At 41.7% G+C, this 25,823-nt stretch overlaps 1 non-coding gene across 1 annotated transcript; it reads right to left on the bottom strand.

Moving 5' to 3' along the window:
* Positions 1-1,009: 1,009 nt before the first annotated feature.
* TRNAG-GCC (transfer RNA glycine (anticodon GCC)) lies at positions 1,010-1,082 on the bottom strand. The gene has a single exon. It is a non-coding gene; the product is annotated as a tRNA-Gly (tRNA).
* Between the last annotated feature and the right edge of the window lie 24,741 nt (positions 1,083-25,823).

Here is a 25,823-nt window from a genome sequence, read left to right as displayed (position 1 = left end):
GATCGACAGGGCTGCTAGGGGTTCGGGCATGTAAATCTTTTCCAAAGGGTACAGGACCATAGTGGTTTCAAAGGACTCAATTTCCAGGTCCTCAGTTTTCATTCATGTTCTTCCCTAAAACTGGTGTGCCTCAGAGGACTTCTGCAGCCCTGATTTTCTTTTCCTTAGCTCTTTCTTAATTGCCCTCTGGCCACTTCAAAAAAAACAGAAGTTTACCTCTCCCTCTTCTCTAATCCTGCCAAATGGTGCATTCATTGCTCTAAGGTATAAAATCCTCTGGGACATCAAAGGGACAATTCCACAATTATTTTCATCCAAGGAACCATAAACACCTCCCCATTCCATCTCCTTAAGAGACAAGTTCTCAATAAAATTTCACTTCTTACTAATTATAAGTATTATATAGTAATAATACTTACTAATTATAAAGATTTGTAATATCTGTTGTTTTGAAAAATGCTATTAGTAACAGTAATATTTTTTAACTAATTAGAACCTTCTGTCAGTGTAAATATTTTTTAACAGCTTTTAAAAAAAATATTTACTGGGACTTCCTTGGTGGCGCAGTGGTTAAGAACCCACCTGCCAATGCAGGAGACACATGTTCGAGCCCTGGTCCGGGAAGATCCCACATGCCACAGTGCAACTAAGCCCATGGGCCACAACTACTGAGCCTGTGCTCCAGAGCCCGCGAGCCACAATCACTGAAGCCCACGTGCCTAGAGCCCCGGCTCTGTGACAAGAGAAGCCACCACAATGAGAAGTCCGACCATCACAATGAAAAGTAGCCCCCGCTGGCCGCAACTAGAGAAAGCCTGCACGCAGCAATGAAGACCCAATGCAGCCAAAAATAAATAAGTAAATAAATAAATAAATTTATTTTTTTAAAAAATTTACTTATTTATTTGGCTGCATCGGGTCTTAGTTGCGGTACGCGGGATCTTCACTGCCAGGTGTGAGATCTTTAGTTGCGGCATGCAGGCTCTTAGTTGAGGCATCCGGTAGCTAGTTCCCTAACCAGGGATCAAACCTGGGTCCCCTGCACTGGCAGCACAGAGTCTTAACCACTGGACCACCAGGGAAGTCCCTGGAAATATCTTTAAATGAATGTCAATTTATGTATTTTTGTTGCAGAAAAGTATGTATAATAGAGAATCAGTAAAATACTTTCAACTACCAAATTATATTAAGACAAGATTACTTGAAAGAGGAATCAAAATATGATTTCAAAGAAAAAAACAATGTAAAACTTCCAATTTAGAGAGTTTAGTATGAATTAGTGAAATTGATGATGGTAATATCAAACTACTATGATATTTCTATGAATCCTTTAGATTTACTTAAAAGAATGATTTCATAGTTTTATTATATTGATATTTACAAAAGCCAGTAATTATATTTTACAACTCTTACAAGTCTTTAAGCTTACAATGAAAAACGTTAGATGTCAAGTTTAATATGTACAAAGAGATGTATGGTTTTTCAAAACTCTTTCAGAAAGATACAGGAGCAAAAACATTTGAGGACTCTAGCTCTAGGCTAAAGTCATTTCCAGAGGGGGAACCTAGAAGGGCTGTGACTCAGCACCGCTCCAAGACTCTTCAGGGCAGGGCCAGACCAGTCTTCAGTTCCTCCTTAGCCCCTTTCACCCCAGCTCCCAGCACCCAACACCAATTACTCACCTTGGAGTCACACAGACTCAGGTGGTTGTAGACTCAGTCACGTACACAAATCCCTGGTTTCCCTTGGGCAAGGTATTTAAACTTTCTGTGCCTCAGTTTTCTAATTTATAAAATAATAATATTTACTGCTTCTTCCATTTCTACTACTTTTTCTACTACTACCACTTCTTTTTAACTTATGTAAGTTACCTTAAAAAGTGCTTGGCAGTGGAAGTCTTTATTGCTTACCTGAATACTCATTTAACAGAAAAGGAAGAATAAGAAACAGAGAGGTCAAGCCAGATGTCAAAGGTTATCTGATTGGTCAGTTGCAAAGGACTGAAACCCTGGGATGCCAGCATTCAGCCCACCCACCTTTAATTTCTAGCAGTGACTCAGAGCTTGCTGAAGAATCTGCAGGGATGGTCCATAACATGTTTTCCTGACACAAGCATTGAGAACAATCCATTCTTTCATGGGTTTCAGCTAAGCACTGTCCAGAAGCATCCATAGCCAGAATAGGGAGCTGAGGTTTTTACACCAAGGTCTCTTGTCTCCTTGTCCTGAGGCTGGGCCCCCCAATCACAAAACAGAGTAGGTACCTGCTAAAATCCCATCTCACTTCTCATTTGTCCATTAAATCCTAAAAATCTTAGTTTTTAAGAATCTGATAACTACAAGGGACTTTAGAAATCAAGCTGTCCTTGCTTTGTGTCCCAAACCCTTCCCATCAGTCATTCCGCAGCAGGGTTTCTAAGACCCATTTCCATCTCTCTCTAGTTGCATCTCCTTGATGCTGGCTGGCCTTAATAGCCTGAAACAAAGACAGGTGATTGGAGTTGGTGGGTAATGGGAGGCACTTTTGACTCTATTGACCAGTGATTCTCAAACTTTTAAAGCTCACGATGCCTCTTGATTAAAAATTAATAATAATAAGTACTGATATGTTCTCTTTCTTTTTTTTTTTTTTTGTGGTACACGGGCCTCTCACTGTTGCGGCCTCTCCCGTTGCAGAGCACAGGCTCCGGACGCACAGGCTCAGTGGTCATGGCTCACGGGCCCAGCCACTCCACTGCATGTGGGATCTTCCCGGATCGGGGCACGAACCCGTGTCACCTGCATCGGCAGGCGGACTCTCAACCACTGCACCACCAGGGAAGCCCTGATACGTTCTTTTAATGTGAATTGAAACAGTGTTTGGGATTAAAATATGTGTTTTGAATTTATACTGATCTGCCTTCTCGGGAAGATTTGGGATGCTGAGGGAATCACTCCACCCCTTCACCCGCCCTGTCCAGACCCCACATTCTGACACATACTTCTCGGCTCCGTGTGGGGTATATGTGGCTGACCAGCAAGCATGAACAGAAAGAGGTGCGAGCACACACATGTGGATGCATCAGGGCAGGGAGGAGCTGCCGAGAGGCAAGAAGAGGAGTTATAATATATAAGCAGAGGAGAAGAGTAAGGGCAGGGCTAGAGGGAACAGCTCATGAAAATACCACTGTTCTTCCCAACTCATAGAAACAAAGGCAACAGACAGGTCAGAGATTTAAGGCTCAGAAGGTGGGAAGGGCCAAATTGCACAATTCTCTGAAGGATTTCTATTTTGAACCTTTCTGGTGCTCTTATGTCAGTTCCTCCTGTTCTATAGTTTGCTTACTGTTTTGAACTGTTCTGATCTCTCTTTAATTCTTGGCAGCCCCTCTTTCCCCACTATTTTAGTAGTTACACTGCAGTCCTGCCAAATTCACACAGATTAAGATTAGAGGGGCTTCATTTATCATCCAATTCAATTCTTTTAAAATTTTTTGTTGTGATAATACAGTAAGAAGTACATTTTACACCACAACCTAGTACCTGCATACATAGAGTATAACCAAAACCTTAAGTTTCACGAAGCAATCCTTACCTTACCACAAACAATTACACTATGATTTCAATTTTAAAATGCCAGTTGCCACCCACTAAATTGATAAGAAAAGCTACTAATGGATTACAACTCACATTTTTGAAACACAGACTCATTTTACAGATGAACAAACTGAAAAAAAAGGAAAGCCCAAGTCACCACCAGCATCAACACCAGAATTAGAACACTCAACTTTTCTTGCAGGGAGCTAGATTTGACTATGAGCAAAAGCTTTGATTGGAATGGGAGAATTTTTAAAATATGCTAGTTTGGTGTATGAAAGCCCGCCGTTCTCAATTATTCAGTGCCGGATTGAAGAGACCTAGTAAATAGATAAACTTTAATGAAGAGACCTAGTAAATAGATAAACTTTAATGAACTGGGAATGCAAAATGCATTTTCTTCTTCCTTCCTTCCTTCCTTCCTTCCTTTATGAGCAAAGTGGTATTAAATATCAATCACAGGGCTTCTCTAGTGACACAGTGGTTGAGAATCCGCCTGCCAATGCAGGGGACACGGGTTTGAGCCCTGGTCCGGGAAGATCCCACATGCTGCGGAGCAACTAAGCCCGCGCGCCACAACTACTGAGCCTGCGCTCTAGAACCCATGAGCCACAGCTACTGAGACTGCATGCCACAACTACTGAAGCCCATGCACCTAAAGCCCATGCTCCGCAACAAGAGAAACCACCGCAGTGAGAAGCCCACCCACCCCAATGAAGAGTAGCCCTGGCTCACCACAACTAGAGAAAGCCCTCACAGCAATGAAAAGCCAACTCAGCCAAAAAAAAATCTATCATATACCAGGTCCTCCACTACTTTCTATAGATGGAGTGAAAAAAATCTCTTGAGAAAAAAATGCTCTGGCAAGGCAATCAACTTGTAATCAGTGGATGACAATGCTACACAGAGGTTAAGACAGTGTGAGAAGGAAGTTTGAGCCTACCCCTAACCCAGAGTGATTGGAGAGGTGATAGGGAAGGCTTCCGTGAGGTGGGGATGTCTGAGCTGACTCTAACCAAATGAAAATGTAGGGAAAGAGGTCTCAGGCTGAGACCCTGCCTGACCATGTGATGGTCTTGCTGTTTTATTACATTAATGTGTAGAATTCCTAACTACTTTTAGGGAAATCTGACAAATTTCACTGATTTTCAACTCACATCCCTGGGTAATACCTGAACTGGAGAGACAAAGGTATCCATCCACCCCTACCTGACCAAACCAGTTTCCAAGGGGACAGATCTCCATGTGGGACAGGGAAGAGAGCACACACACCTATCGTGCTCATTCCTTGAATTTTGAAATTGGTTACAATGGAGGTACATGGTTTTATTTTACAGTTTTTGAAATTAAGGAACTCAGAAATCCAGCAAGAATAGCTATTGAATATGCAAATGTTGTTATTACTTGGGAATATTTTAAAAAACAAAAACAACCCCCCACCAACACAATAGCCTTGCTTAGGAGGCACTTGCAGTAGTGCTTGAGAGCCAGCATCCCCCCACTGCTTCCTCCCCACATCCCCTGGAGATATTAGAGAAATAGGGTCATGTGTTTGGATAAGACCCTGGCACTAGAGCTCAGCATCTGGCCTCAGGCGAGAAAACAAAACAAAACAGGAAAGTCAGGAAAAAGCTTCCAACCGAAAACTAGGACCTTGAAATATCAAGCTTCCAACCCAGAAGATCTTGGAATGAGAACTCTTAAAAACAGAAATAAATGGAAATTGGGGGTAATTCCCTGGCAGTCCAGTGGTTAGGACTCCGAGCTTTCACTGCTGAGGGTGCGGGTTCCATCCCTGAATGGGGAACTAGGATCCCGTGAGACGGCTGGTGTCCCCCACCCCACCCCAAGCCCCCCAGAAATATTTGTCTCAAGATCTAACTTGAAAGGATGCAACTTAGTTCATTCTTGGTGATCCTTGGTTGAAAAGAATTACATTTCGGTCTAAAACTGATAGAGATGATGTTAGAAAAGCTAAATGAAAACTTCTGACAATTTGGTGGCTTCGTCAACATTCTGTCTTCCTGTGGATCAGCAAATTCATTAAGGTCATGCTCTTCTGTTTGGCTGACCACTATCATCTCCTAAAAATATCTGAGGTCTTTCTAGTTTAATTCAACAATTATTTCTTAGAGATAACAGACTTGAAATTCAAAAGGAGGTGTGAATTATGCAAATTGTTTAATTCTGAGGCTTCTTAAATTAATACAAAATGGTAGTTCTCAAGACTTCGAATAAATGGCCTTCATTTAAGGCCTATTAATAGCAGGAATTTTTAAAACTTATCCGCTCTCATGTATAACAATCCTAAGAAATAGCTATTTCATTCCATGAGATTCAGAAGTTATGCAGGTAGTGAAAAAAGCAGGACTTGAAATTCAAATGTATCTCTTTTCAAAATCCACGCTTTTGGGACTTCCCTGCTGGCCCAGTGGTTAAGAATCTACCTTCCAATGCAAGGGACTAGGGCTTGATCCCTGGTTGGGGAACTAAGATCCCACCGGCCTCGGGGCAAGAAAGATCCTGCGAGCCACAACTAAGACCTGACGCAGCCATAAATAAATAAATTAAAAAAAAAAAATCCACGGTCTTTAGGTCCTATCACACTGCCTTCTCAACTGAACCAAAACAGGCTCTAATTTAGTTAATTAGCTAAAAGCTACAGGCATCATTCAGGAGAATACCCAGAGTCTCTGTTCCCCTTAATTTCTCCTTCCCTCTCTCTCACCGTCCCTTCCTCCCTCCCTCATTCCTCAGGTGCTCTGCTCTCTTCCTTTTCGCGGCTCCCTTCCCATCAAATCTCCAAAATGCCAGACACTCAAGCAAATCTAACAGAAATGGTGGGAGCAGGGATTTCCAGCAGGGGTTCAGTTTTCACTGTCCCACAGGTCACTACCCTGAGGTTCCAAGGAGGCCTGAGAGCTCTTCTCTTCATTTCAAAGGAGCCTGATAGAAACTGTCAGTTCTTTTTAGGCTACTCTGATTTCTTTGTTTTTTATTTTTTTGTCTGGAGTCCCATCAACTCAGTGTAGGAGGTCTTGTTGTCTTATGGGAAATGGAATTAATTAATAAATGATATTTGTCTGGCAGGCTAAAATCTTTCCAAGCACTGAGATCCCCCTGAGAGCTACTTAGCATTGAAAAGGTTAGGGCTTTGCAATTTAATCTCCAGTAACAAAGTCTTAACCCTGAAGGGATCAACTCCTTCAGTAAACATTCAAGCAACAGTGCCTTTGTACTGGAGGAGAAGGGTATGGACTGAAGAACTAATTGACCTCGGTATCTAGGTCCACAATGCAGGACCAATAGACTATAGTGGTTAAGATAATGGGCGGAGAAACATGATTTAAATTCTGACTTTGTCACTCGTTATGGGCTACTGACCAAATTATCGAACTTTTCTGTTCGGTTTTCTCATTTGTAAATAATAGTAACTAACTCATAGGATTGCCGACTGAATGCAATGAGATAATACATGTGAAATACAAGATATATAATAATGCTAAACAAATGGTGTCTTAAATTTTTCTTTAAAGGACCATAACCAAAGCTTAGTCTTTCATTATGACACTGGTACATCTCCTCCTCCCTCATCTGCCTACTAATTATTTCTTTTTTTTACCCTCTGAATTCATTGAATGCCCTGGTTGATGCTAAAAAATGCCTAAAACAAAAGCAGAAAGAAAGTGCCAGTCTTTCCACCCTGAGTGAGGGCTGTGGCTGGCCATAGCATGGAGGGCATTGGGACTGCTGGCACAGAGAGGAGAAAGAGGAAGAGAACAAATAAAGGCCCTGTTCTCAGGAAGCACCCCCTGAATGGGGAGCCAGGAGTCATGCTTGGAAAAGAGACCCACCAAAACCAAACTGGGGTGAGTGTAAATGCTGAATGTGTCAATATTAGGAGGGAAGTTCTTCCTTTACAGCATGTGATGCAGAGATTCATTGTGGGTCAAGGAAGACTTTGTGATGCTCTGCTATCACCCTCACCTGTTCCTTTTACCCCTCCAAGCTGCCCCTCCCCAACCCACACCCCAGCCACCATAGTAATTGCCCTAAAGCAGTACTTTAATCATGTCTTTCCTCAACAAAACATCTGTGACACCTATAGGATTAAGTATAGACTTCTTAACCTCTCCAATATGAACCCAGCTTGCCATCCATGGCTCCCTGACGTATATGCCAGATTGCTGTACTCTTTGTCCCCTGAATTCTTCCTGAGCTTTGCCTCCTCCACACCTTTCTTTATTCTTTCTTCTCTATCTGGAATGTCCTCTTCTTATCTCTCATCTCAGTGCAGCTTCTCCCTTTGAAACTTCCCCTAATCCTCTCCTATTCCCTCATTTGTAATTTATCATCTGCTGCGTGAGGTTAAGGTTCTTTGTAAACTTGTTTTTTTTTTTCCAGTTATCAGATTGTTAACTACTTAAGGGTAGGTACAATGTTTTACTCTGGATGGTATTCTCTGCCAGCACTTAATATGTACTCAAGAAATGACTGTTGAAATAACAAATGCTAGAAAAGGTGTGGCGAAAAGGGAACCCTCCTACACTGTTCATGGGAATGTAAGTTGGTGCAGCCACTATGGAAAACAGTATGGAGCTTCCTCAAAAACTAAAAATAGAGTTACCATATGATCCAGCAATCCCACTCCTGGGCATATATCTGGACAAAACCATAATTCAAAAAGATACACTCACCCCTATGCTCATAGCAGCACTATTCACAATAGCCAAGACATGGAAACAATGTAAATGTACATTGACAGTTGAATGGATAAAAGAAGATATGGTACATGTATACAATGGAATACTACTCAGCCATAAAAAAGAATGAAATAATGCCATTTGCAGCAACATGGATGCAACTGAGATTATCATACTAAGTGAGGTAAGTCAGAAAGAAAGACAAATACCATATGATATCACTTATATGTGGAATCTGAAATATGACACAAAAGAACTTATTCACAAAACAGAAACAGACTCAGCAGACATAGAGAACAGACTTGTGGTTGCCAAGGGGAGGGGTGGGGAATGGAGTGGGAGTTTGGGGTAAGAAGATGCAAACTATTATATAGAGAATGGATAGACAACAATGTCTTACTGTATAGCAAAGGGAACTATAGTCAATATCCTGTGATAAACCATAATGGAAAAGAATATAAAAAAAGAATGTATAGGGACTTCCCTGGCAGTCCAGTGGTTAAGATTCACACTTCCAATGCAGGGGGCACGGGTTTGATCTTTGGTTGGGGAACTAAAATCCTGCATATATCCTACAGGCCGTGTGGCATGGCCAAACAGTTAAAAAAAAAAAAAAAAGAATGTACATATAAATTTAAAAAATATATAACTGAATCAATTTGCTGTACAGCAGAAATTAACACAACATTGTAAATCAACTATACTTCAATAAAAAAAAGAAATGATTGTTGAATTGAATCAGTGCTGAATAACCTTCCTTTTCCCACAAGACCTTATTCATATTTATTCATTCTCCTAACAATACCCCTCCAAGTGAAACAGAATTGAATCTTCCTATTTTACTGAGCAGAAAACTGAGGTTTATGGGGCTTTCCTGGTGGCGCAGTGGTTGAGAGCCCGCCTGCCGATGCAGGGAACGCGGGTTCGTGCCCCGGTCCGGGAAGATCCCACGTGCTGCGGAGCGGCTGGGCCCGCGAGCCATGGCCGCTGAGCCTGCGCATCCCGAGCCTGTGCTCCGCAACGGGAGAGACCACAGCAGTGACAAGGCCCGCGTACCGCAAATAAATAAATAAATTAATTAATTAATTAAAAAAAAGAAAACTGAGGTTTGAAGAATAAAAATAATTGGTCCAGAAGGGGTTTCAGGGTGGGGGTGGGACATAAGCTGATATGGGAACTTCCAGACCAAAGCAAATCCAGTGGTAATTCTGCTTGTCATTCTCCTGTCTGTTTAGTCTCTCTCATCTCAAGGCTATGGTGACAGCCTAGAATGAATTAAACCCTGGATAGCAACTGCAGGTCTGTAGGCCTGGGATGAAGTAGTATGTCTCTTTAACTCTCTCCTCACAGAGAATTCTAAAAAGTCGGAAGAGAGAGAAAAAGGAAATTTAGCCCCCAGAGAAATTTACTGCAATGTAAGATCATACACAGCTTTAAAATTCAATGTTTTCTTTGAAGATACCCAGGTCAGTTTGTCTCTGCTGTTTTTCATCATATAAATTGCTTTGCTTGAAAGGCAAGTGGGAGTAAATATAGCAGCAGTATCTCTGATGTAACATTTACTGACCTGGCCTCAACATGTCCTTGACATTGTCCTTTAGAAAGGAAAGAGGATAGAAACTGCCTCCCTGCTACTGTGTGTAAGAGAATCTCCTATTCTCGGCAATCATCAGAGTACGGGGGACCGATGAATATAAAGAATAAAAATTAAAAAGTGAAAGATGCTATTGATTTGTCAGCTTTCCTGTGTTTGGCCGTCACTGGCAGGTGGGCCACAGCCAGAGCCAGCCAATCAGCAGTATTTACCAAGGTGGAGGTGGCCAGATGCTCATGTTGGAAACCACGTGTGGTTCAAGTTCCAGTTCTGCTCTTGGGTTTTGAAAAGCGTCCTGCCTAAAACGTTTTGTAGATTACCGAGTCCCACTTTCCCCTTACTCTTTCCCGTCTCTTTTTTCTTAAAGCAACAACTTAAGGATAGCAATGAGGAAACTTTACTTTTTATAGGGCTGGAATATACATCTAAATGATAATTGTAGTTATCTCTGGGGAGAGGACTGGGTAGGAGGGTAAGTTCAGGGACTGGGGGTGGGGAGGAGGGCAGAGTGGAGAATGGCCCAGAAGGCTTTGCTCTATGTTTTTTTATTCTTTTACAATGAGAATGATTTAGTGAATTACATGTTTCATTGCTTCCTGCATTGGAAGCATGGCGTCTTAACCACTGGACCGCCAGGGAAGTAGGGAAAGAAGGACAGAAAGGATGGATTAAGAAACAGCTCACCTGTGATTTATACATGAAAATTCATTTGGACATACTACGAACTCTCAATTTCCCCCAAGTAAAATATCTATTTGGTAGATTAACAGTGATTATCTTATTTCCAGTGTCTAGGATAATGTTTCAACTCCTCTTTTTTTTTAAATTTTGCACCCCAGTGTAAAATTTAAATTATGTACCACATATAAATATATAATTTATATATATGTTATTTATAATAAATATACACATATATATATACACAATTCTGTCTACCCATTTCTGTTTATCAATTACTTTCTTGTTTTCTTGATAAGATAGAAATAAGAGAACCTTGTGATGGTACTATTGGCATGCGTCCCCACCCCCCATTTTAAGACCACTGGTCAAATTAACAGAGCAATGCTGTGCTAGGAGTTAATGTATACATTAATGTAAACAAAATCCCTCATGCGGAACCTGGCATATGCTACTTGCTCTATAAAAACTAGGACCCTTTCTTCCCTCCCCCTTGTCCATGGAACAAGACAGGTTGAAACAAAAGAACTTCAATTTGTAAGCATCTGGCCTAGGAAAGTTAGAGCTAGGAAGGGTTTGATATTATTTCACTAATCCTCCTCATCTTCCTTTCTCTCTTTATTTATTTTTGGCTGCATTGGGTCTTTGTTGCTGCATGTGGGCTTTCTCTAGTTGCAGCAAGCGAGGGTTACTCTTCGTTGTGGTATGCGGGTTTTTCATTGCAATGGCTTCTCTTGTCGCGGAGCACAGGCTCTAGGCACGCAGGCTTCAGTAGTTGTGGCACGTGGGCTCAGTAGTTGTGGCTCGCAGGCTCTAGAGCACAGGCTCAGTAGCTGTGGCACATGGGCTTAGTTGCTCCGCAGCATGTGGGATCTTCCCAGATCAGGGCTCAAACCCATGTCCCCTGCATTGGCAGGCGGATTCTTAACCACTGCGCCACCAGGGAAGCCCCTCCTCATCTTAAGACAAGGAAACTGAGGGGCAGGGAGAGTTGCTTGTTTAATACAGTTTACAAATCCTCTGAGTGGCAATGCCAGGTGTCTTTATTTTTTTCTTTTTTTTGGCCGCACCTCATGGCTTGCAGGATCTCAATTTCCCAACCAGGGATTGAACCCAGGCCATGGCAGTGAAAGCCCAGAATCCTAACCACTGGCCACCAGGGAACTCCCCCAAGTGTCTTAATGAAGTCTTCTAAACCTCCATGTGTACCTCTGGCTCTTTTCTAAACTAATTAAATTGACTAAATTACTCATTTTTAGTTTAACTGTCTTCTCTCTTCCCTCCTCTTAGTATGTCTAAGTTTAAAACTTTTACTTTACACCTCCATGTGCCATAGGAATAAAACTTCAGAGGAGATAGAAATGCAATAAAAGCTTTAAAAATCAAATCAAGTGGGGCTTCCCTGGTGGCGCAGTGGTTGAGAGTCCGCCTGCCGATGCAGGGGACACGGGTTCGTGCCCCGGTCCGGGAAGATCCCACATGCCTCGGAGCGGCTGGGCCTGTGAGCCACAGCCGCTGAGCCTGCGCGTCCGGAGCCTGTGCTCCACTACGGGAGAGGCCACAACGGTGAGAGGCCCACGCATCGCAAAAAAAAAAAAAAAAAAAAGTCAAATCAAATACTGGACTGAGCGCATCCTCTCTTCTCTCACAGCACAGTATACATAGTGAACAGCAGGTATGGTTTATTATCATTATTATAGTCATTGTCATCATCACCGCCATCCTCATGTTTGGCTTCCATGTAAGTGTGAATAGGTTTTCAGTAATGTGTTTCAAAGGTCTGAGCAGCTTCTCTCGTCCTAAGGGAGTAAGCCAGCATCCAGGTGGCTTCTAAGAACAATACCCTTCCCTGACTCCCCCCCAGGTGGCTCTGTGATGCTGAGCCCTGTGAAAATGATGGAAAGGTCTTCCAGAAGGAGCTCCCAGCCCCCAGCTTACTGCCTGGGGTGAGCTCCTGGAAAAGTTTACCTAATTTCCACCTAGAAAAACAGAGCTCTCCTCTGGAATTCAAACACAATTTAGAGAGGGCAGAGAAATTCACAGCCTGGGGCCCATGTCTGCCTGGTGCCAAAACAATCACATATTCTGCTTCACAGTTTGCAAAGCACTGTGAAAGGCAGGGGGCCTGAGTAACAGGCAGGCTTTACAAAGTTCACCATTCCCATTTTACAAAGTTAAAACAAATCAAAAGTGGAAATAAGGTGAAGAGGAAGGAAAAGACACTAACATGGCTTGAGAGCCCCGTTGTCCTGGACATCAGGCCTTTTTACATATCTTGTCTCACTTTCACAACCCTCCTGGAAGGAAGACTTATCGCCATTTTTAGAAACTGAAGCTCATAGGCCAAGCAGCATGCCCAGGTTTACACAGCAACAAAGTGGCAGAATGAAACTTTAGCCCACGCCCTTTGACCTCTGACCTAGTGAGTGCACCTTCCACGGCCCCACATGAGGCAACCAAATTCCAGAGCATTTTACCAGAGCCCTGCTAAAGGTCATGCAGCTAATAAATAGCAGGCAGGGTTGGCATCTACCTGTTACTCAGATCTCAAGCTCGAGGTAGAGAATCATTGTTTAACAAGACGTTTTGTTTACTGATGGGAAACAAAAAGTGAGGTGGAAGAAAAGAGGATGTTACACATAAATTGACTTGCTTAGATTAGATTAGTTAACTTGGGTCAGGGGTGTGGTTTGCAGGGAGAGGGCCCTAAACTAAAACTTCACACTGTGAAATCACAAAGCAAATGAAGAAGTAGGAATGAAATGAAGTAAATCCAGGAGGCCGTGCCGACCAGAAAACAAAACCAAATTTCTCTTCTCAGCTTCAATCAAGTCTTTAAAACAACAACTTAATTTTTTGAATGATTTATTTTCATAATAAAAGATACAAAAGATGTAACATGAAAAAAGTCACTTTTCCTCCCTCCTCCGACCACCACACCCCCCAACACACACACAGCCAGCCTGGCCACCACAGTGTATCTAGAGACCTTGATTCAGCCTAAACAGAGAGCGTTCTAGGTGTTAGAAGAGAATGCTCTTTACATGGTGTCAGCTTAAGAAAAATGCACAATCTAAAACTTTCAAGTTGTTTCTGAGCTCTTACCGAGGACTACAGCCCTTCTGGGAGACAGCTTCTCAGAAAACTGTGAGGAACTGTTCTGAAGAGGTAAGGGAAAAGCCAGGGTCTACGAGTTTTTTGCTGGAAAACAAACGTAGTCAAACATCAAAAGATTACTGCTAATCACAAAAAACAGGGATCTCAAGTTTGATGATTTTAGCGCTTTTCTATTTTATGAAGATGCAAAAATCTGGGTTCATTGAAATTACTCCTTAGATATGCATCTTAACTATCAGGGCCAATAACCAAAGCACAGAATGCTTCCTGTTTTTCTCCATCCTGAATTCCCCTCAGGGCATACTGTCAGTGCTGCAGTGGATAGAACTGGGATAGCAGGCAACACTCCCTGTCCACAATGGTGTGATTTGAGAAGTGTGTTAAGATCCAATGCTTTGTCCAAAATATATCTCCACTGGCCTGGTACCACCTTCCCCTTTGACCTAGCAGGAAATCCCCCCCCACCCCCCTCATGAGGGCTAACCCTAATGCTAAGTAAAGATGAGGACATTACTTCCAGAACCACACAGGAAAAGGGTAACTGTCAAACTCAGTAATTTTACCTAAGGCATTTCTGTTTATCAACCTAATCATTATTCTCTGGTTATTTTGTTCTCTCTCGTTGTCTTCAAAAGACTATCACCAAGGGCAATTCCCTGGCAGTCCAGTGGTTAGGACTCCACAGCCCCACTGCAGGGGGTTCGGTCTGATCCCTGGTGGGGGAACTAAGATCCGGCATGCCGCCTGGCGCATCCAAACCCCCCCCACAAAAAAAAACCCCAAAAAACAAAAACAAAAAGACCCTCACCGAGGCAAATCTGATTTCAAGATTTTAAATATCATACATTTTGCCACGGCCCACCTTTTCAAAAGAGCAAGATTGACACAAACTAGATTTTGCTTATGGGTGAAACGTGAGGGATTTACAATCAAGTGGCTTCCTCCCCTTCCCAATGCCCTGTCACTGACCTCGCAAGAGCATAATTTATAAGGACACTTTACCTTCACTCACTTTTTACCAAGTAAAACAACAAAAAGAAAAAGGTAAGAAAGCTGTCTCAGGCTGCTACCAACTCTCCACTGTTAATCAAGTCTTCTTTAGGCTTATAATCAAAATAGCTAAGGAGGCAGAGCTTACACCTGTTTCGCCTGTGCCTTTCCACATCGGAACAAAGGCTTTGCCCAACTTTGCTGCTCTTTATAGATTCTGTCCCTTTTCCACCAGTCTTTGGCAAACTCCTCTCACAAATTACCTGCCCTGGCAATTATCTTCACCTCTTAACTTCCAATAATTTGGTTTTGACCTCTATTGAAAATGTAGTTAGGGACCATTATCTACTCCTGAGTGGGTGGATTTGAAGGCCCATTCTCAGTGTTTACTGACTCCCAGAGTCCCCTATTGAATTTTGTTACTACAAACCACACCCTAAAAGATGGTTCTTTTTTTTTAATTAAAAAAATTATAGAAATGGTATAGCAACACTAATACTGTTCGAAATATAGGACAGAAAAAGTCACCCGCGATGCCACTACACCCCAAAGATAAACATTTTTAAGAAGATGTTTACAGGGCCCTAGCTGAATACATTATAGTTCATCCTGTAAAATGTTATGCAACATTTGAAAACAATGAGATAAATCTATAGGTATGAAAAAAACTTCCATAGTAATTACGTGAAAGTGAAAGACATCATGATGCACAACAGTACCCATCATGCAATACCATTTGTGTATTTTTATACATATATAGATGGAATAGAATTATCTTTATTTTAAGGGAGTGTTACCAAGTCCAAGCTCGCTCTGCTCGCCGCACGACAGGCCAATAAATTGGAGATGAGATGTTGAGGCAGCGAATACGACTTTATTCAGAAAGCCGGCAGACGGAGAAGACAGCAAACTAGTGCCTCCAAAAATCATCTTATAGGTGGGGTTTGGATGCCAGTTTCTTTTATAGAACAGAGATGGGGAGGAGATAAGGAAGTAAGTAAAAAGACCATAAGATTTGCAAATATCCCCTGGAATGGCCAGCCTCAGGGAGATGATGTGTTCATTTCTTCTTTCTTGCAGCCATCCACAGGTGGACAGGGTCAGGATGTTTCCCCAAACAAAGACACTCTGGTTTAACATTCAGGCAGAGGGGCAGGGTTCCCTGAGGCAGGCCATTGTGTTTAGACTACGTCCTTTTAGTGAACAAAAGCAATGGGAAGAAAAGCTTAAAAGAAACAGATCCAACATGATTTGGCTCTTCCCTGTTACAGGAGGACAAGAACATTTTTAAACATAAAATTCTCTCCTGCCTTCAGCTAATTGTGGAATGCTTCAGAGGGTCCCTGAAGCATCCCAGAGAGAGACAGAGACAGAGACAGAGACAGAGACAGAGACAGATTAAACTAATTAGCATTATTCGGTATGTTGGGTTACATGGGAAGCATTGCCGACTGAGTGGAGATAAAACTTCTTAGCTTGCATTGTATGGATAAAAAGTCACTAATATAAATATTCTAGAAATTATATAAAATTTCTAAAAATTGGATATGTCCTGGTATAATGCTATCAATCATAATTCTAATTAGTATCTTAAAATGTTGTATATCACAGCAATAACTAAGTTTCTTTGTCAATTGCATTGTAATCAAATTTTTAACTATGCCTTTTAAAGTCTCTTGTCATTCACAGTCATTGTTTTACTGTTATCTTTGCAAAAATGCCACATCTTCAAGAAGATTCATAGAGCTTTTTTGAGAAGTACAGGTTTCTGATAACTTTCTGATCATACTGCTGAACTGGGTAAGAAATTAAAGAATCCTTGTGAAAAACCGTATGGCTTCATAAAACTGTTAACAAAAAGGATTAGTTACATAGGACTTAGTGAACTGGTGAATATGGTTATAATTTTATGGATTTTGTCTGAAATATTACTTTTTAAAATTTTATTTATTTATTTTTATTTATTACTTTTTTTATTTATTTATTTTTGGCTGCACTGGGTCTTTGTTGCTGTACGCGGGCTTTCTCTAGTTGCAGCGAGCTGGGGCTACTCTTCATTGCAGTGCGTGGGCATCTCATTGCAGTGGCTTCTTGTTGCAGAGCACGGGCTCTAAGTGTGTGGGCTTCAGTAGTTGTGGCACGCGGGCCCAGTAGTCGTGGCTCGTGGGCCCAGTAGTTGTGGCTCGCGGGCTCTAGAGCACAGGCTCAGTAGTTGTGGCGCACTGGCTTTGTTGCTCCACGGCATGTGGGATCTTCCCAGACCAGGGCTCTAACCCGTGTTCCCTGCATTGGCAGGCGGATTCTTAACCACTGCGCCACCAGGGAAGTCCTATTACTGGCTTTTAATATGTGTTTTCCAGACATAAGGAAATCTTTCCCTTAAAGCTAATGCGGCTTAGGCAACTTGGTAAATTATTCCTTTGTAAGTAGAATTGAAACATTTATTTTTTTCTGTCTTCTTGATCCCTCCAGAATTTGAAAACTCTCAGTGAGCATTCTTATTTTTATGGTGATATAGTTATGTACATAAGTTTAATAAGAATCTGTTCTCCTTATAAAAAGACATAATTGGAAACATTGGTTATATTACCATAACTTTGACTGAAATGTCATGTTTAGACAATACATAAAATCAGATATGACCAGACAGCTTTAAAGAAGGTGGACTTTACGGAACCATAAAGCCCACTGGACAAACAACCTGATAACTTTTTCTCTCTTTTTTTTTGTCATTTTTTTTTTGTTGTTGTTGTTGCATTGGGTCTTAGTTGTGGCACATGGGAACTTTGTTGAGGCATGCGGGATCTTTTGTTCTGGCTCATGGGCTTTTCTCTAGTTGGGACGTGCAGGTTTCTTCTCTTCTCTAGTTGGGGCTCTCAGGCTCCAGGGTGTGTGGGCTCGGTAGTTTGCGGCAGGCGGGCTCTAGTTGAGGTGCGTGGGCTTAGCTGCCCCACGGCATGTGGGATCTTAGTTCCCTGACCACGTATCGAACCCTCGTCCCCTGCATTGTAAGGAGTATTCTTTACCACTGGACCACCAGGGAAGTCCCCAACCTGGTACCTTACTTAGAGGGTTCACAGCAGCCTTTCCAGGTAAATAAGAAAGGCCACCTCCTAACAGGTGTAGGAATCTCAAAATATTTGGGAGACCTTGAGAAGAGTGGAATTCACCCAAATCTGTAGATAGCATAGGCAAAATCTATGACAAGTCCTTGGCCTGGCTTTCCGGCTTTCAGAGGCCTTTTAAAACTTCAGTCTGAAATTCCTTATGAAAAGTTTCAGCACAGCCAATTTAATTAATTAATTGATTTGTTTGTTTGTTTATTTATTTTTGGCTGTGTTGGGTCTTTGTTCATGTGTGCAGGCTTTCTTTAGGAGCAGCGGCTACTCTTCATTGCGGTGCACAGGCTTCTCATCACCGTGGCTTCTCTTCTTGCGGAGCACAGGCTCTAGGTGTGTGGGCTTCAGTAGTTGTGACTCATGGGCTCTAGAGTGCAGGCTCAGTAGCTGTGGCGCATGGACTTAGTGGTCAGTTACCTATGTCCAGTGCTCCTGGGTTATCTTCGTGGATTTTTCCTCTCCAAGGCCTTAGAGATTTTATCTTAGAAGAAAGAAATTCTAGTACCATGGAAGTGACTGCCGATATCACTCTTGTGAAGTGGGACACTCTTACCTGGCCAATTAATGATACCTGTTCTGAACCTGTCCATAAAGGCTCCTTTTCACCAGAAGTTAAATATATTGGGTAGCCGCTAACAAGACCCAATCGATTTATGGAACAAATTTACAGCATTGGCTATCCCCAGGTAGGTTAGGAAGATGAACAATTGGTTTCCCTTGTGCTCATGGTCACCTACGGGTAGCATTGAAACTAGTCCCTGCCAATCTGCCTTTAACTGGGCATGCTGGGTTCAATCAGTTTTCCAGTGGTATGATTATTTGGCCATGATATTTGTTCCTTCACTTGAAGCAGAATATGTCATTACTCATATAGAGCCTTCAACAAAATTCACCCAGCAAGCTTTAAATCGTAGTAACCAAGTCATTAGTTTGCTCAGTTAAGAAGGTTCCATGATGAGAAAAGCAGTCCTACAGAATTGCATGGCCCTCAGTATTCTAACAGCTTCCAAAGGGGGAACTTGTGCTCATACACAGTGAATGTTGTGCTTTTATACTGATGAATCTTCTAATGTAACCCGCCTTATAATACATATGAAAAATCAAATTACGATTCTGAATGATCCTCTTCCCAGTTTAAGGTAAATACTAGGAAGATGGTTTGGTTAAGGAGGATGCTGGGTTAAATCTTAACTAATGATAGTTACTCCTATTGGCAATTTTTATTACAGTTTGTGTAACTTTAAAAGTAACAGTTTCTTGGGACTTTCCTTGTGGCCCACTGGTTAAGAATATGCCTGCCAATGCAGGGGACACGGGTTCAATCCCTGGTCTTCGAAGCATCTAAGCCACAGAGCAACTAAACCTGTGTACCACAACTACTGAGCCTGTGCTCTAGAGCCTATGACCTGCAACCACTGAGCCTGTGTGCTGCAACTACTGAAGCCTGCACACCTAGAGCCCGTGCTCCACAACAAGAGAAGCCACCACAATGAGAAGCCCACACACTGCGATAAAGAGTAGCCCTGCGTGCAGCAGTGAAGACCCAACGCAGCCAAAAAAGAAAAAAGAAAGTAATATTCTTGCCTTTATGCTGTGTATCACCTGCTTCTACTAAGATGATATCCAAACAACCTGAAACTATTGATCACATCTATAGTTCTCTATAAAATAATGGACATGCACAAGGTACATGCAAGGTAAAATTGGCATAAATCCTACTGGACAACTTGAAATTGACTGTCGGGGCTTCCCTGATGGCGCAGTGATTAAGAATCCACCTGCCAATGCAGGGGACACGGGTTTAAACCCTGGTCCAGGAAGATCCCACATGCTGTGGACCAGCTAAGCCCATGCGCCACAACTACTGAGCCCGCATGCCACAACTACAGAAGCCCATGAGCCTAGAGCCTGTGCTCCACAATGAGAAACCACTGCAATGAGAAGCCCACGCACTGCAAAGAAGAGTAGCCCCCGCTCACCGCAAGTAGAGAAAGCCCGAGTGCAGCAATGAAGACCCAATGCAGCCAAAAATAAATAAATTTATTAAAAAAAAAAATGACTGTCAGTCCTTGCCAGACACCCTACCAGTACAACCCCCCCATAAGAGAAAACAAAGAACTGGGCTATTAGAAACCAGCATTGAGGGACATGATGGACCAGGGGAGGTAAGCAACCATCCTAGCATCGAGGGACCAGATATTTGATCACATTTTGATTAACGATCAAAAGGGGGATTGATGAAATAAAATTATTTTTAAGTCAGGACAAGGAAATTTTTAAACATAAAATTCACTCCCTGCCTGTTTGAGCCACTACCCCTTCCCCTTTAGTGTGCATTGTGCACCTGTGTTATGCATTAACTAGATCCCCCTTAGAAGACACAGGAATGTCTACTCACCAAAAAAAGCAATTTCCTCCTGGCACGAGCAAGGTAACACCTTAGGAGATAACATTCCTTTCTCAGTCCTGTAAGGGGTCACAATAACCCACTACTCACCTTGTTGGGCTATGTAAACTGTCAGTATTTGGGCTATGTAAACTGTCAGTATATTACTTTGATGTATAACCCTTTGTCTTGAAAACTTATGTAACTATGCTTTGACCTCTAAGGGGCAGAATAGTCCTCAGAGCTTTCAAAACACTGTCTCCTGGGTAATAATCCTCAGGTTGGCTTGAATAAAGTTTTCCATTTCTTTCTTAGATTGACTACTAATTTTTTTCATTGTCATGCTGGGATATGTATGCAAAATTTCTGGAAGTACACACGACATTATCAACAGTGATTGCTTCTAGACTCTAGAAAATGGGAATGCTAGATAGGAAAAAGGATTTTACTTTCCTTTTATACTTTTCTGGGTTGATTGACTGATCTTCTGTGAATGTATGTAATGTATTTAAAATTGTATTTATACCGCAACTAAGAAGTCTGAGTGCCACAACTAAACATCCCGCATGCCAGAACAAAGATCCCACATGGGGCAACTAAGACCCGGCACAGCCAAAATAAATAAACACATAAAAATAAATCTTTTAAAAAAAGTATTTATAGAGTATTTAATGTATTTTAAAATACTAACATTTAAAACAAAAGTTATATTTGTGCACAATCTTTTTTTTTTTTTTTTTCCTGTACGCAGGCCTCTCACCGCTGTGGCCTTTCCCATTGCGGAGTACAGGCTCTGGATGCGCAGGTTCAGTGGCCATGGCTCACGAGCCTAGCCACTCAGCGGCATGTGGGATCTTCCCGGACCAGGGCACAAACCCGTGTCCCCTGCATCGGCAGGCGGACTCTCAACCACTGCGCCACCAGGGAAGCCCTGTGCACAATTTTTTGAAACGAGTAAAACAAATGTCCACACATGTATCATGTGAAGTTTATCAATTATAAAATTAATATTCAAAATAAATTTTTTACATTTGAAGGCTAGATTTTGTTTCATTCTACATAAATTCATAAGATTTCATAATGATTTTTGAGAAATGATAAGCAAACAAATTAAACATTACTTCTGGTTTAAATAATAATTTCAAAAGAAAAGTTATATAACATTGTGTCAAAATTTTATAGCAAGATTTAATATTTGATTTGGGATGTGACATTTTAATATGTTTATATGATAATACAAAGGATCTCCAAAGGTAACAATGCCTAGAGCACAAGAGGCTCTTAAGATGACTTGGGTAGCATCAACTCCAAACTATATATAAAAAAATATATATAGGACTTCCTTGGTGACGCAGTAGTTAAGAATCCACCTGCCAATGCAGGGGACACAGGTTCGAGCCCTGGTCCAGGAAAATCCCACATGCCACGGAGCAACTAAGCCCATGCACCACAACTACGGAGCCTGCATGCCACAACTACAGAAGCCCGTGTGACAAGAGAAGCCACCGCAATGAGAAACCCGCACACTGCAACGAAGAGTAGCCGCAACTAGAGAAAGCCTGCACGCAGTAACGAAGACCCAACACAGCCAAAAATAAATAAATTAATTATTATTTTTTAAATCACCCAATTTCTGTTTGGATTCCCTCACCAGTGATGTTATATATATATATATATATATATATATATATATATATGTATATAATATAAATTTAGATCTAAATTTGCCTGTAATATTTGATAGAGGACCATTTGATGTGAAATAAGGAATGACAAACTTGTTATGAGAGAAAATTGTTGAAAGGAATTCACTACTTTTTGAATAGACAGTCTATGCTTTCACTTTCCTGCCTCTACCTATCTACTCCTCACTATCGTCCTCCCTCCTTACCTTGGCTTTGGAACCCAGGCCATCCTGGGCAAGAGACCATTGCTTCTAGAAAACAGCAGTATGTCTGCTGGTGAGCCATGTAAGGTTTACTTTTCTTTCCACCTTCCTCAACAAGAAAGATACTTTTTTCAAAAGGTGAAATTTATGGTGAGTTCTACCTCAGTAAAAAAAGAAAAGGAGGATAATTTTCATGCTGCAACAGGAAGAACAAACATAGGTAAGAAATTTGAAATACTACTGAGGAGAGCTTATATGAGATATACCACTGCTTTGAACAAATCAAGATTTCTAATCCTAGTACTGAAAGATAGTGAAAGAAATAGCTAATATGATTGATTGCAAACGACAAATAGAAATACTATAAAAATTATTGAAAGCAGGAAACGTGTCGGAAGGTGACATGTACTGATTTTCAAATGTGAAAAAGGGCTTCTTTTGAAGATGGAGGATTGACCAAACCTGCTTAGTTTAAAATAGCTGCCTATCTAGAGAGTAAGACTGGGGAGTAGAGCAGGTTTTGTTATTTCATTATAAATATTCGGTACTACTTTTTGTTGGGAGCCAAGAAGTTTTCGCCATTAGAAGATGGCCGACATCCTGCTTCTCTTCCTGCTTAATGAGATAAAAGCCCGCGCCTAAAAACGAAAGCCCGCGCACGCAGCACCAATGATAATTTGCCAAGTACTTCCCTTATTCTGGATCCCGCCCCCCTTTCTCTGTACTGTATAAATACAGCTACTGCAGCAATGAAAGTTTGAGGCTTGATCAGGATTTTGTCCTGCCTCCATTCTTTCGCGTCTCCTGCCCCTTCTTCTCTTTTCAACCCCTACAGGTTCCTCCTCGGACTCACAAGGATTTGTCCTGCTGGTCGGGACTCCCGGGGACGCCCAGGGCCGAGCACAACTTTTAAATTACATCTATATAATACATAAATTTTACTCTCCAAAAATGTATTTCATGTGGAAAAAAATGAGACCTTAAAAATTATGGTCTTGGGCTTCCCTGGTGGCGCAGTGGTTGAGAGTCCGCCTGCCGATGCACGGGACATGGGTTTGTGCCCCGGTCCGGGAGGATCCCGCATGCCGCGGAGCGGCTGGGCCCGTGAGCCATGGCCGCTGAGCCTGCGCATCCGGAACCTGTGCTCCGCAAAGGCAGAGGCCACAACAGTGAAAGGCCCGCGTACCGCCAAAAAAAAAAAAAATTACGGTCTTAAAATCTTCAATGATCCCTGGAAGATTTTGGGTGGATTATTAAAAAATGTTTTATGATCACTTAAAGGAATTGATGCTAAGTATCAACTTGGGTCCACTAAGGGCAAGTTCGTTCATTCAACAAATATTTATTGTGTACCTACTGGATTGCAGTCACTGTTCAAGGCACTAGGAATGAAGCAGAAAACAAAACAGGCACATTTCTGCCTCTTGTGGAACTCTAGCGAGGAAAACAAATAATATCAAAAATTACAGCATAATTGCAACTTGTGGTAAGTGCTATGAAAGAAAACACTGGGATTCATGTGAGAACATAAGTAGAGGAACTAGCCTCATTGCAGAAGGGGTCAGTGCTAGAGAAATCCTCTGTGAACAAGCAGCATGTAATCTGAGCCCTGGAGATGAATAGAATGTAGGAAGTATTGCTACAGAGACAATCTGAAAACCACGTGTGAAAAAGGCATGAGTCAGCAATAAACTTGGCAGGCTAGAGGAACAGAGAAAAAGCTGAGGTGGCTGGAATGGTAAACAGGAGGCAGAGTGCAAGAATGAGACTACCCAGGTAACCAGGGGCCATATCACGCAGGCACCTAAGTAATGCTGTTTCCTTTTATGACGTGATTACTAGACAGGCAGATTAAAGAAATCCAAGGGCATGCTAAATTTTTAAAAATAAATTTATTTACTTTTTATTTATTTTTGGCTGAGTTGGGTCTTCGTTGCTGCACGCGGCTTTCTCTAGTTGCGGTGAGCAGGGGCTACTCTTCTTTGCAGTGCGTGGGCTTCTCATTGCAGTGGCTTCTCTTCTTGCAGAGTACAGGCTCTAGGCGCACGGGCTTCAGTAGTTGCAGCACGCAGGCTCAGTAGTTGTGGCTCACGGGCTCTAGAGTGCAGGCTCAGTAGTTGTGGCACATGGGCTTAGTTGCTCTGCGGCATGTGGGATCCTCCCGGACCAGGGCTCGAATCCGTGTCCCCAGCATTGTCAGGAGGATAGTCAACCACTGCGCCACCAAGGAAGCCCCAACGACATGCTAAATTAGTTTTCAGCAAGACAGCTGATCAAAACGCTTGGGATGGGGCTTCCCTAGTTGTAAATGGAAATGTACTTTCCATTTACAGTTATTTAACCTTCTTGTTTCTTGTAGCTTATCCGCTCCTCAGGGCCTTTGCGTTAGCTGTTCCTCTTGCCTGAAATGTTACACTTCAGTCTTCCTGTGGTTACTGCCTTCTAACGCTGTCTGCCTCCTTCCTTATTACTTCCTATCCTGTTGCCCTGTTTCGCTTTCCTCATGCACTTAAATAAAATTATCTAAATTGTTTGTTTATATCTGTCTCATCAACTAGAACATAAATTCAGCGAGGCTATGGATCTGATCTGTTTTGTTCACTGCTCTATCCCCAGTCAGTACCCAGAACACAGTAGACCTTCAAGAAATCTTTGTTTATTTGAATCAGACGAGGTGTAGAAATGTATGCTCAATGATACTACACATAGCTATAGTTTTAGCTCATTGAACAACTTTGCCCAAATAATATTTATTAGTGTATTAAGGTTAACCTGAAGGGAGATCTCTAGATGGCTGACACAAATCTGTCTGGTATTGTCAAACAGTTAAAAGTCAATGATTTATGTAGACAGAGATGATGTAACCATCCAAATTTCTGATGACACAAAGCTGGGAGTATTGGTGGCTGATATATTGGAGGACAGGATTCAGATTCAAAAGCACCTGAAAGTCCATCAAAGATAGAATAGATAATTGTGTATAGTATTCATACAATGAACTACTGTACCACAATGAAAATGAGTGAACTACTGCTATCTGTAATATGGAAAACTTCACAAAGATAATATTGAGAGAAATAAACCAGACATGTAAAGAAGAGTATATACTGCGTTATTTTATTTCTATATATTTCAAAACCAGGGAAAACTATTCTGTGGTGTTAAAAGTTAGGACTGTGGTTCTCTTGAGGAAGGAGGAAGGGGGCAATGTTTGGGAGGGGACATGAAGAAGGCTTTTGAGCTGCTGCTAGTGTCTGTTTCTTGACCTGGGTGGTGGTTATATGAATGTGTTTATTTTGCAATAATTTTTTTTTTTTTTTTTTTGGCCATGCCACGCAGCTTGCAGGATTTTAGTTCCCCAGCCAGGGATTGAACCCCGGGGCCACCGCCGTGAAAGTGCAGAGTCCTAACCACTGGACCACCAGGGAATTCCCCTATTTTGCAATAATTCATTGATCTGTGCACTTATGATTTGTACATTTCTATATGTGTCATATACATCAATTTTAAAGTTAAGCATAAAAGAGACCTGAGAGATGTATTTAATTAAAAGCTCAATGTGTAGTTCCTGATTTTGAATGAAAGAATTTTAATCTTTTGCCACTTAGAATTATAATTGCTATTGATTTTCAGTAAATTATCTTTACTATGTTTAAGTAGTTTCCTTTGACCTCTTGTTTCACAGAGGTTTTATTAGAACAGCTGTTGAATAGGCTGTAATACTTACTGCTGCAGGGATGTGGGGTGAAGGGTATTTTCATGTAGCTGCTATT

The sequence above is a fragment of the Phocoena phocoena genome, chromosome 1, assembly GCF_963924675.1.
Source record: "Phocoena phocoena chromosome 1, mPhoPho1.1, whole genome shotgun sequence".
Lineage (NCBI taxonomy): Eukaryota > Metazoa > Chordata > Mammalia > Artiodactyla > Phocoenidae > Phocoena > Phocoena phocoena.
The sequence above is the reverse complement of the archived record's forward strand: the minus strand, read 5'-3'. Positions and strand labels throughout refer to the sequence as shown.